This window comes from Littorina saxatilis, unplaced genomic scaffold (genome assembly GCF_037325665.1).
Source record: "Littorina saxatilis isolate snail1 unplaced genomic scaffold, US_GU_Lsax_2.0 SUPER_16_unloc_1, whole genome shotgun sequence".
NCBI classification, from domain to species: Eukaryota; Metazoa; Mollusca; class Gastropoda; order Littorinimorpha; family Littorinidae; genus Littorina; species Littorina saxatilis.
The window spans coordinates 1,203-15,000 of record NW_027125703.1 but is presented as its reverse complement, the minus strand read 5'-3'; the positions used below and the strand labels follow the sequence as shown (position 1 = coordinate 15,000).

General features: G+C 39.0%; 1 protein-coding gene across 1 annotated transcript in view; it reads left to right on the top strand.

The window, feature by feature from the left end:
- LOC138954182 (uncharacterized) overlaps window positions 1-3,457 on the top strand; it is a 41,076-nt gene extending 37,619 nt beyond the window's left edge. The window contains exon 2 of the mRNA XM_070326082.1: window positions 1-3,457. This exon is cut by the window's left edge and continues 1,159 nt beyond it. The gene's annotated coding sequence lies outside the window, so the exon portion shown is untranslated.
- The last annotated feature ends 10,341 nt before the right edge of the window (window positions 3,458-13,798 follow it).

Below are 13,798 nucleotides of genomic sequence, written 5' to 3'. Positions count from 1 at the left end.
TTTCTTCTTAAAGTTTATAGAGTGAAGAAGAAGAGAAGGCGTGGAGAGCAGAATATATTATCTAAGTTAGTATTGAAACTGTGTGGAGTTAAGATTCACACTTTAAAATCGGATTTGTTCTTTCCCTCAGTAAAGGGTTTGGAAATAGGTTTTGGTCCAGTCCTTTCTCATTGTTCTCCCGCGGTAGAATTTAATTGGCTCTGACAAGATGGCGCCGAACTGACTGGATTCAAGTCATGGAGGACGGAGAGGCCAGTCTGTTAAACCCCTTCCCCCCTCTCCCCATGTAACCTTTCTGCATTGGTTTTTAACCCCTCGGTCTCCTCTCGTGTCGCTAACCTCCTACGCCTTTGTTTGTGTGCGAGGGCAGTCAGCGAGGGCATTGTCTTTTCTACATCAATTTCTCGCCTCCCTCCTCCCCAACCCCTTTCTCCTTTTTGATTTGATTCTTTACTTCTATGTTGCTGTGCTTTTGTTAATAATACTTGTTACACACAGACAAACACACACGAACACACACGCACGCACACACACACACACACACACACACACACACACACACACACACATTCTCTCTCTCTCTCTCTCTCTCTCTCTCTCTCTCTCTCTCTCTCTCTCTCTCTTTCTCTCTCTGTAGCTTTTCTATTAATCTTTCTTTTACCAATGTATTCGATATAAATATGTATTCTGTATTTATTTGTTTAGTAGAATGTAGATTTTATGTTTATCATCTACATACGAAAAGTCTGTTGAATATACACTATGTTTGATTGTGGTTAACTTGTAGCTGCATACGTTTTTACATTTAGTCAAGTTTTGACTAAATGTTTTAACATAGAGAGGGAATCGAGACGAGGGTCGTGGTGTATGTGTGTGTGTGTGTGTGTGTGTGTGTGTGTGTGTGTGTGTATGTGTGTGTGTGTGTGTGTGTGTGTGTGTGTGTGTGTGTGTATCTGTCTGTCTGTGCGTGTGTGTGTGTGGAGCGATTCAGACTAAACTACTTGACCGATCCTTATGAAATTTTACATGAGAGTTCCTGGGAATGAAATCCCCGGATTTGCTTTTGATTTTTTTCGATAAATGTCTTTGATGACGTCATATCCGGCTTTTTGTAAAAGTTGAGGCGGCACTGTCACACCCTCATTTTTCAATCAAATTGATTGAAAATTTGGCCAAGCAATCTTCGACAAAGGCCGGACTTCGGTATTGCATTTCAGCTTGGTGGCTTAAAAATTAATTAATGACTTTGGTCATTAAAAATCTGAAAATTGTAAAAAAAATATATATTTTTATAAAACGATCCCAATTTACGTTCATCTTATTCTTCATCATTTCCTGATTCCAAAAACATATAAATATGTTATATTTAGATTAAAAACAAGCTCTAAAAATTAAAAATATAAAAATTATGATTAAATTAAATTTTTTAAATCAATTTAAAAACACCTTCATCTTATTCCTTGTCGGTTCCTGATTCCAAAAACATATAGATATATGTTTGGATTAAAAACGAAGAGAGGTACAGAAAAGCGTGCTATCCTTCTCAGCGCAACTACTACCCCGCTCTTCTTGTCAATTTCACTGCCTTTGCCACGAGCGGTGGACTGACGATGCTACGAATATACGGTCTTGCTGAAAAATTGCAGTGCGTTCAGTTTCATTCTGTGAGTTCGACAGCTTGACTAACTGTTGTATTTTCGCCTTACGCGACTTGTTTGGTGTGACATGACTATTTTGCGAGGTAATAGTCAGAGGTTTTGCACTTTGTTTGCAGTGTTGATCACCTATGAGTGTTTGGTATCAAATGATGCGTCGCAGAATTTCCATTTTATTGATGTATTTCTTTATAGCGTTTTTGATGTAGTTTTCTTAGTGCAGGAGTTTTTGTGTATTTTTGAAGGATTTTAACTGTAGCTTCTAAGGAGGCTGACAGCAGCCTTGAAATTCTCCCCCTCCCTCCTCATTTTGTTCTGTGGTCCCAGAGCGACGTTTTCATTGGTTCCTTAGCTGTGACGTCAGGGACAGTCATGGAAGGTATATGAGCTGTTAGTTTTTGAGGTTCGGGAGATAAAGTCTTGAACTTGTCTCTCTCCCTTTTGCTTTAGTACAGTTATAAAAAATTATGTCCTCTCTCTCGCTCGCTCACGCGCACCCATACACATACACACACACACACACTCACACACACACGCACACACACACACACACACACACACACATTCACACACTCACACACACATAAATACTCGGGCGACACGCATATGGAAGCCTTTCAGTGCCAAGCGACCGGTTAAGCCAAAGAGTCCCAAACATTGACTACGAATTTGTTTAGGTTGGTAGAACATACTAAAAGTCGGGCGACACGCATATGGAAGACTCGCTGTGCCAAGCGATTAAGTCAAAGAGTCCAAACATTGACTCCTTGGCTTCCTGTGAATTGGACTGTTATGTGTTGGTAGGTATTCTGTCCTGGCGTTTTGTTCTTGACTCGAGTTGTTGGATTCAGCTGGACAGAGGAACCCCATTTTAAGACCTCAACAATTCATGAACACGGAAGACCCAACAGTTGTGGTCAAACGACAAACATCAAGAAACCAAGTGTTTCGATTATATTATGTATGACACTCTATATCTCTTGAATAATGTTTGCTTAAACTAATTAATTCTACCAAGACGAGGTGTTCCGGGGGGTGGGACGTCGAGTGTGGGGATAAGGGAGAAGGTCAGGGTCATTGGTAAAGTCTCCATGATTCTTGTAGGGTCTGAAGTATGTCATGGTGAATGTGTTTACGTGATCTTAGCAGGACTAATTATGTCTGCAGTAGGTTTTTGTTCCATATTAAATTGTCGCTGTCATCTCACACAAATACACTGGACCTTCTTCGATGCAGACGACAGAATGAGATTTTAAAGATCTGAAGTCAGCATAATTATTTCAGATTTCTTTGAAAAGTTACCTTCCTGCGCGTTCAGACGGTCGTGAACACCACCAGGTATTGGGTGTGTAGTCCGATCCCCCTTGTGAGACAGTCAACCATCAACGAAAATTTAATGTTAAATGGAGGGAGTCTCGGAATGGATCGAGGTAGACTTACATACACTTTGTACAGACATTTTGTACATACACTTTGTACAGACATTTTGTACATACACTTTGTACATACACTTTGTACAGACATTTTGTACATACACTTTGTACATACACTTTGTACAGACATTTTGTACAGACACTTTGTACAGTCATTTTAAAAAGCAAAATCTTAAAAACCAGAAAGAGGATTTTTTTTTAAATTGTCTAATACAATAAACAATGCACTAGTAAGTCATGCCTTGATTTCGCCTTTAAAAAAATTCTCATATGAAAGACAACGTGTGTGTTCTTTCACTGTTTGTGGGAATGTAAAGGTTTTGCGATTTTCCTTGTTGTTGAAAATAAATGTTTACAGTACACATATTAAACAGATTTCTGGTGTATTTTATTTGAAAATTTGAGTGCATGTGTGATGGTGCGTGTGCGTGTGTGTGTGTGTGTGTGTGTGTGTGTGTGCGCGTGTGTATGGTGTTTGTGTGTGTGTGTGTGCGTTTGTGTGTGTGTGTTTGTGAGTGTGTGTGTGTGCGTGTGCGTTTGTGTGTGTGTGTGTGTGTGTGAGTGTGTGCGTTCGTATGGTGTTTGTGTGTGTGTGTGTGTGTGTTTGTGTGTGTGTGTGTGTGTTCTCATATGATGACTGCATTTGTTACAACGGTGTGCCATCATCATCATCAACATCATCATCACCATCATCGTTGTCATCACCATCATCATTATCATCATCATCATCATTACTATCATCATTATCATCACCACCACCATCATATCATCATCATCATTATTATCATCATCATCACCATTATCATCATTATCATCATCATCACCATTATCATCGTCATCATCATCATTATCATTGTCATCATCCTTTTTTATCGTCATCGTCATCATTATCGTCATCATCTGCAGCAATTTACATCATTATCATCGTCTTCGCGGCAGCGACCCAGTTCTCTACCCCTGAAACACCATCGTCTCGTCCCGCGCGTGCAATCAAGCAGTCGAAACTTGCCTTTCACAGGTCCCAGTCCTGCCCGAGAGAAAAGCGCCCGCTTAGCTCCCCTGTGGACAACGATGCAGCCAAGGCTGCTAGACGGGATGACCTACCCCTTGGCCCGACTACATCATCTCTCGAGGAGCAGTGTGACGTTGCAGCCGAGATCACCTAGCCCCTGGCTGGCGCCAACTGGACGGATTTTGGAGGAAACGACCTGGCTACGCTCTATGGACTCTGATTTTTGAATACGACTCGACTGAAATCAATGTTGATATGTCATCATGGATGATTTAAAGATAACAAGTATTAATATTCATGGACTGAGAAATACGACAAAGAGGAAGACTTTTTTTCGATATTTAAAGAAACTATCGTACGATATTATTTGTGTGCAGGAATCATATGTACATGAAACCGATATTACAGTTTGGGAAAAAGAATGGGGAGGTCAAATGTTTTATTGTTGTGGTACAAAACACAGTATGGGACAAATCATTTTTATTAAAAAGAGTTTTCAGTATCCTGTGACGTGTATTTATCGAAATAGCAGGATTTTGACGGTACGAATTGCTCTGCAGAATGAGGACGTTTGTATCTCGAATGTATATGCTCCAACGATTGGTAAAGACAAATATCTTTTTTTTGAAAAGTTGGAAAAGCACATTCAGTCGCTGAATATGTTGAACTACATTGTGTGTGGAGATTTTAACTGCGTAATTGATAATGAAGAAGACATTATTAGTGGAGAAAAACATAATGTGGGGGATGTTAATCGCTTTAAAAAGTTCTTGGAAAATAGTGAGTTAAATGATATGTGGAGGTTATTCTGGCCACAGGAAAGGGAATTTACGTGGTCAAGAAAAAATCCTTTCATTGCTCGCAGATTGGATTACATTTTTGTTTCCGACTCTGTGCTAAATAATATTAGAGACTGTAATATATGTTCCGTTGCACAATCCGACCATAGGTCGGTTAACATAACATATAAATTATGTTCATTTCAGCGTGGTCCATCATATTGGAAATTTAATGATAGTTTGTTAAAGGATCATATCTTTGTTGATGAATTGAATTTGATGTTGGAAGAATTTGAGATACAAGATGAAATAAGGGAGGATCACGTAAAATGGGACTTGTGTAAGATTAAAATAAGAGAATTTTGTATTCGGTACAGTAAGGAAAAAAATAGATGTAAGTTTAATAGACATGGGGAATTGTTGGAAAATTTGAATAGGATTGACAAAGCCCTTGTTTTAGATCAAGATAATAACGAATTGTTGATGGAAAAAGATAAAGTAAAAGCTGAACTGGAAATTTATTCAATACAGGAAGCTAAGGGAGCCCAAACTAGGTCCCGAATTAAATTTATTGAAGAAGGAGAAAAAAATACAAAGTATTTTCTCAATATGGAAAAAACACACTCGAACGCGAAAATTATGGATCGTCTTGCTAAAGCAGATGGTCAGGTGATAACAAATCAGGATGATATTTTGACTGAACAAGTCCAGTTTTTTAGAAGGAGATACGAAAAAAATATTGAGTTTGATGAAAATTTGGTTGAACAGTTTTTGGATGGTGTTGAAGTTCCTCAATTAACAGAACAGCAGAAGACTGGAATTGATAGTCCGATCACTTTAACAGAATTGTCGACTTCCTTAAAAAATATGAAAAACGGTTCCTCCCCTGGATGTGATGGTATTACAACCTCCTTTATGAAGTTCTTCTGGTGTAAAATAAAACACATGGTATTGAATTCCTTTCATGCATCTTTTTTAAAGGGAGAATTAACCGTCACACAAAAACGGGCAATAATGATATTAATTCATAAGGGTAAACAATTACCAAGGGACGACCTTAATAATTGGCGACCGATTTCACTATTAAACACTGATTATAAAATATTGGCGAAGACTCTTTCAGTTCGCCTATCTAAAGTTATTTTAGATATTATTGGTGAAGATCAGTATGGTTTTTTGAAGGGTCGAACCATTAGTTCAGCGATCCGGCAAATAGACGATTTAGTATCGTATGTAAACGAATATAATAAACCTGGGTTCCTTGTAGCACTGGACTATAAAGCTGCATTTGACACGATTTCCAAAGAGTATATTGTGTATGCATTTAAACGATTTAATTTTGGTGCCGTCTTTGTAAGATGGGTAGAGATTCTATTGTATAAATCGGAAAGTTGTATCAATTTTATGGGCTGGTTATCGGAATGTATTGAATTAAACGCAGGTATCAGACAGGGCTGTTCTTTTTCACCGATGGCCTTCATCCTTGCATTAGAATTGTTGGCCTTGAAAATTCGAAATGATGGTTCAATTAAGGGTCTGCCTCTGCCAAAAGAAACTAATGATAATTATGATATGTTCTTTAAGATATTATTATATGCTGATGATGTGACCCTATTTCTGAACGATATGGATGAGTTAAAAAACGCATTAACCCTTGTTACCTATTTTTCCAAATTCTCTGGTTTGGCAATGAATAGACAAAAAACTGAAATCATGGCCTTGGGCAGTAATAAATATGGTAATGAAAATGAGTGCGGGTTAAGGTGGACTACAAAAGTGAAGATTTTGGGAATTTATTTCAGTAGCTCCTCATCGGTCTCTGAGATTGAAGAAAACTGGACAAGCCGTATTGAAAATATACGACGCAACATTGTAAAATGGTTTAAACGAAATTGTAGTATCATGGGGAAAATATGCATTGTGAAATCTCTTTTGTTATCGCAGATTATTTATCCGTTGCAAGCACTGGTAATACCCGAAAAGGTATTGACTGAGATAAATACTATGTTTTACAGATTTATTTGGAAAAAACGATTTTCAAACACTAAGGCATTTGAGAAAGTTAAAAGAAAAGTGATGTGTCAAGAGTTTCCTGATGGGGGTTTAAAAATGATTGATGTCATTGATATGCAGTCCTCTTGTTTGTTGTCCTGGGCGGCAAATTTATTGAACGAAAAGCAGGAAAGTTGGAAACAAATACCGATACATATGTTCTCGAAGCTTGGTGAAAGGCTGTGTTGCTTCCAATCTAACACCACGGTAAAAAATTTTAAAGGATTGGGATTAATTAAAAATGTATTTTGGAAACAAGTTTTAATTTGTTGGTTGAAAAATAAGGACATGATTCAGAGAGCAGTAGGTGGAGACATGTTATTAAGAGATACGTGTTTATGGAACAGCAAGGATATAATCTATTGCGGCCAAACCCTGTTTTTTAGCGACTGGATTAAAGCAGGCGTTTGTCGAGTAAAGGATGTATATGTTGGTAATGAGATTGTGCCCTTTAATATTATGCAGCAGAAGGTTGGATGTAAGCCCACAAGATTCTTTGAATATAGGGTGATTTGTACAGCAGTTAAAGCAGCAACACTACGCTCTGCAAATGGAAATGTATGTGGATTCAACGATTTAAAGAACCTGAGTAAGCCTTGTCAATTTCGCAAATTAATTATAAAGGAAAAATATGTGGAGCCGGTTGTAGTTAAATTTTGGGAACATAAATTTGATTTCAGGCCGGGAAAAGAGCAATGGTTAATGGTAAACAAAGTAACCACTGAAACAAGATTGCGAATGTTGCATTGGAAAATATTGCACAATATTTACCCCACAAATATTTTATTGTATAAAATAGGCATTTCCGTGAGTAATTGCTGTACTCACTGTGAGAACGAAATTGATTATATTGAACATTTTTTTTACTTTTGCCCGAAAATTATGTCCATTTGGAAATGCGTTGAGGATAAAGTGAATTGTAAATATAATATGATTATTAAAATTACCGTAAAGGAAGTTTTTTTGGGCGTATTTGAAAATTCACAAAGTTCCAAGGCACTAATAAGTTATGTGAATTATTTGATTGTGATAGCCAAAATGTGTGTTGGTATTTATAGATATGGCTCCCCTCTGGATATTGTATGCATTTTTGAGAGGGAATTGTTATATAGAAAAGTTACTTAAAATACATTTAGATATAGTAATGTTAATGTTATAGTAAAAACATTACTTAAAAAAAAATAAAAAAAAAAAATAATCAATGAAGAAGGATGCTCCCCGCCAACAACAACAAAAAAAAACAACAAACAAAAAACAAACAAAAATAGGCAAAAAAGAAAAGGTTGAAGCAGCCTGCATGCAACTGAGATTTAAAAAAAAAATAAAATAAAATAAAAAATAAAAAAATTATCATCGTCTTTATATCATTATTCACGCTATCTGCCTAGCTTTTCAATATGTATTTATTTATTTATTTATTCATTTATCCATTAATTCACTTGTTCATTTATTTATGTATTTGTTTATAATATTATTTTCATTTTTGTAATGTTTTTTTTTTTTTTTGGGGGGGGAAGGGGTCCCTTTTTCTGTCCAGGCTCTCTCTTTGTTCCCGGTTCCCCTCACCCCGTGCTTTGCTCTTGACCACTTCCTTTTCATCCACAAACAACTTTCGCTCTGTTCACTTATCGTATTTGGCGGTCTAAGACTGGCACCACAATACGACGGCCACACGGCCACACAGCCACACAGATCTTAACACATGAGTTGTATTACGTTGAATTGTGTGTTGTACTGTGAGGCTGCAAATTTTCAAATGGTTCTTGTTTTCTGAACTTTGATTTATCGCAAAGATTTTGAGTCGTGTATTGAAAATCGAATATAGTGCATGAGTGCCATTGAACAGCTTTCCCACAATCCCGTTTTCGATTTTCAGTAATGGATATTCCCAAGGAAAGGTCAAAGGGCATATGTATCATCGCGTGTCGACTGCTGGTAATAGTACTTAGGCCTAAAAAAAAAATAGGTGTGGTTACGGTAACCCGAGCTACCCTATTTTTAGGGGCCGACCCTATAACTTTTTATTACATTTGTCAAAAAAACACAAAAACGAGTGCAGAAAACGCAATGAAAGCGAAATCGCCCGAGTCGCACACTTATTTCCCTGTCAAGTAGGTTTAATTTGTACACATTAGAAAAAAAAGAAAAGAAAAGAAAAAGTAATTGCCTACCTTCCTACCCTATTTTGATGGGCTATGTTACCGTAACCACACCTATTTTTTTTGTGCCTTAGCTGCTTCTATTATAATAGGCTTCTGGGTCTTAATATTAGTGCATACACTGGCGACCCACTGTGTCGTGGCAAATGATCGGTTGGATCAAACAGGCAAACACTGGGTTAGACGCGAGGGTAACTGACACCCAAAAAGATCGGAATGGTTTACCCTGTTGCGCTGGCAGTAATAACAATTATGCAGCACTGATAGAAGTCCTCAAAGCAAAATTGGCATGTAGCTGCGCGCCAAAAAGTCTTGCCTGTCTAATTACTTGTCATTATAAGCGATACCCTCTTCTGGCGGGAAGCTCTAGCAATCTGACGACAACGAGCAAGTCCTTAATTAGTAACGAAGTGACGTTATATAATTATAGCCGTTCTGCGTCAGTAATAAAAAAACGCTGGCGCTGGACCCGAGTACTCTTCAGACTGGCTCGCTCCCCCAGTATGAAAGTTTTTGTCTTGTGCACGTGGATTTAAAAATTTTTTTTTTATTTATTTTACACAATTAAAAAAATTATTAGAGTAAAATAAAACATTAAAACGTTCATAATAAACAATAGTAAACAAGAATTAAAAAAAAGACCGCCCATGCCGGGAATCGAACCCGGATCCCTTGGATTTAAAAAAAAAATATTTATTTATTTTACACAATTAAAACAAGAGGCGAAGCCTTCAAGGCTCACGTAAGAAATCGACAAACAGTAACACAAACTCAATCACTCCGTCACACACACACACACACACACACACACACACACACACACACACACACACACACACACACACACACCTACACACACACACACACACCCACACACACACACACACACACACACACACACACAGTAAGCGCCATAGGTGAAACTGTGCAAGAAAGCGAGACCCTGGATCTGCCAAGTAGTCTCGGCCCGCTCACAATAACAATGACCGAGACTTTCAGTAATTCCTTTGCGTGACGTCTAACCCTCTTACGTCATAATGTGACGTCTTCAAATAGTTTCTATCACACACGTCAAACACTTTTGACCGAGACTGACGTAATCCATAGACTCGGAAATGTTAAAGTTTCTATCACACACACACACACACACACACGCACGCACGCACGCACAGACAGACAAAAGTTAGCATCGCATAGGCTACACTTACGTGAGCCAAAAACTATTAGAGTAAAATAAAACATTAAAACGTTCATAATAAACAATAGTAAACAAGAATTAAAAAAAAAGAAAATGTATCGATTGGACATTGGATTTCCCTTCTTTGAGCCATGTGACGTCAGAGGCCTACAAAACTTTATAATTGGGCGTTTCAGGTTGACCGAAACTTTAAAGGAACTACAAAACACACGTCATGTGTTTGATTGCATGTGTGTGTGCTGTTCAATGTCAAAACAACAACAAAGTCAGTACATGACGTGTGTTTTGTAGTTCCTTTGAAGTTTCAGTCAACCTGAAACGCCCAAATATGAAGCTTATGTGTTTGATTGCATGTGTGTGTGCCCGGGCTCGTTCAATCGTCAAAACAACAACAAAGTCATAGTACCTGAAAGGAATTCGATCGATACATAAATGTTATTTGCGTGTTTGACCAAAATATGACATTTTACACAGATCTCGACAGTCATTGTTCACCTCGACCGCTATCGCGGTCTCGGAGAACAATGACTGTCTCGATCTGTGTAAAATGTCATATTTTGGTCAAACACGCAAATAACGTATAATAGACCGCCCATGCCTCGAATCGAACCCGGATCACTTTGGCCATAGACTCTCTCGTGCTCTCTGTCTCTCTTTCACCGAGACCAATAGTTTCTTTGCAGAGACCAAATCCCCACCCGTCGGCTGTCTTGCAAATCATGCTTTTCTCGTCACTGCGTGACGTGTTCGGCTCAGCCGCCCAAGTCTCCCCTTTAGTTCAGTGACTGGCTGTTCGCAAAGCGACCAGCCTCCCACCGCAAAAACTCCCCCCGTTAAGAGTCGTTTTTGTGGAATATTTCGCATTTAGGTCCCAGGTAACATTATGAAGTTTTAATACGATCAATCGGACCTATTATCAAGTTAGTGTATCAACTTTTGAAAAAACTGCGCCCAGTAGTTTCCCAGCAATAAGCTGTTAAGTCGAGACAGACAGACACACACACACACAGATACACACACAGACAGACACACAATTAAAGTCTGCTGGACCCTCCTACTGCGTACTCGGGGATATTGTAGTTGTTCTGGAATGGTCTAACTGGGCGGACAGAGCTACTTTGAACCTACACACATTTGAGAACTGTGGCAGTGTTGAGTGAACCAGTGTTGAAGTGAACAAGTACTGCCTACTCTGCAGGGTCAGGGCCCCAGGGAGCGTTGCACTCCTTTAATCATTGGCATTGCGATACTGCCACATATTAACGTAAGGCGAGATTTCGAGAAGTTACATGAACATTTGTCCTGACCAGTCGTCAGTATTGATCATAGGATGGCACAGCAAGGCGCAAGTGTGAGTATTACGGGTTTTTTTTTCTCACACAGTGCATTCATTTTACAATATGTAGAAACTTCAATTAATTTTTGAGACAATTTTTGTTACAAGCTTCATTCATTACCGTATCATTTCATTCAAACTTTCCTTGCCGTTAACAGTGCCCAACATGACTATCTGGCACGCTTTTTGGATCACAGATTTCTTCAGGGGCAGATTATTTTATTTTCTCTCCGAGTGCGCTGATCTGTATGATCAACGAGTGAAGTATGTTGACACTTCTAGCTTGAAACATATTTTTACGGAGGTGAGCTCTGCAGCTCTCTTTGGATTTTTAGAGGAGTCTGGCCTTTATTTTAAGATTTGAATTTTAAAAATCCTTAACACGTAGGGTTTCGATTTAGCTTTTATGTTCCCTTCGGGTGACGTTCCTAATTTTGTTCAGTAAAATTGGCTTAATCTAAATATGTGTAACGTTAAACTTATGGAGTCCTGATTTGGCCTTTGTGGTCCGCTGGACTCAAAAAGCAACAACTAACTAACTAACTAATGACGTTTCATGCTTGCTTACGTATATTCTATGTTCGAAAGTCTGACTTCTGTTGGGGATTTGCGTGATGAAGACTGCGGTAAATCTGTAGATGATAAGAGAACAAGGATTGTCTCAGAAGAAACGACTAACTGTTTCAGACAGGTAACTTCATTTCAACATTGCACTATACAATGGACGTTCTATGTGTGACCATGTGAACAAACGGTACCCTTGGGCTATCGTGGGCTGACTTATTTTGATATCGTGGTGCCCCTAAGCTATTGTGGATTCAACTATTGTGACATCACAGTACGCCTAAGCTATCGTGGATTCACTACTGTTGACTATTCTTTATAATTATGTGTTGAAATGGTCTGGCAGAATAGCCGATTCTCCTATTTGCATTGGTAAAATTGCTGTATGTTACCATTTGACACCCTTTCAGGGCGAATTCATTTTGATGTATGACGCAAGATCACGCGAAACTTTTTACAAAAGACTACAGTTGAATTTATAATAATGTTTGTAATAAGGATTACTGATTTTTTTTTACCGCATTCATTAATTCTTATTTCAAAAATTAATGTAAATTCAACTATAGTCTTTTGTCAAAAAATCGTTTTATATGATTGTAGATGAACGTCTTGTGTATCTTTGTGCCAAATACTAACCATTTCTGATGTATAATGTTGCTGTAAAACCGTTTCCTAGAAATCCAATATGGCGCTGTTTATGCTAGTTTCCATAGCGACGGCAATCTATGTCCTTTAGTTTTCGCAACTTTTTAATTTCTTTTCATAAGTCACTTCAATAACTACCCAGAAAACTAAGTTACTCCATGTATTTTCCCAGTTTTATTTAGGTCATTTTAGTGTCGCTCATTGCCTTAACACTGAGGATGTCGAAAGATGTGGTCCAGAGATCTGCTCTTATCTCCACTGAGCAGAGCATCACTTTCATCCCATCTCGCCTTCACTGTCGTTGTTTCTTATCGCTTCCTACAGGGTGGCCAGGCAGCAGGTGTCAGTCAAGGGTCAGCTCCAGCCCACCCTGACAGGACTTTCTGGCGAGACAGGGTCAACGAGTGGTACCCCAGGTGGCGGGAGAGGGCCTACTTTGTCTCTCCGGTCATCATGTACCGGACAGACCACGACATTGTTCAGGTGGCCGGAGTAGATGTCCGAGTTCCTAGACCTCCAGTGTCCAACCTGCCCCTCGGTGCTGCGCCAGCCCTGCAGGAGAGTGAGGTCTTGGACGATCAAACTCAGCAGCGAGTCTTGCATTGTCTCCGCAAGTTGTCAGAGGTGCAGAACGAGGTCATGTTTGTTCTCTCCAATCTCCGCTTTGAACACTACCTCAGTGGTGCTCTGGCCGGGACTCAGAACTTGAGATCCGACCCCCCCCCCCCCCCCTCTCTCTCTCCCCAGCCCGGTGAAGATGAGAAGCATGTCAAACCCAGTCATGAAATCCATAAGACAGAATGTTGCGCCAAATTAGCTAGTGGAGATTTACTTTTATCATACAAATCCTATCTAAATGTTTGCCTTTCCCTTTGGAAGCAGACCACATCACTCACATTCTTCATACCCACCACACCCACCCCCACCCTCAAACACTCACTTACATCTCATTAACTGCTACATGC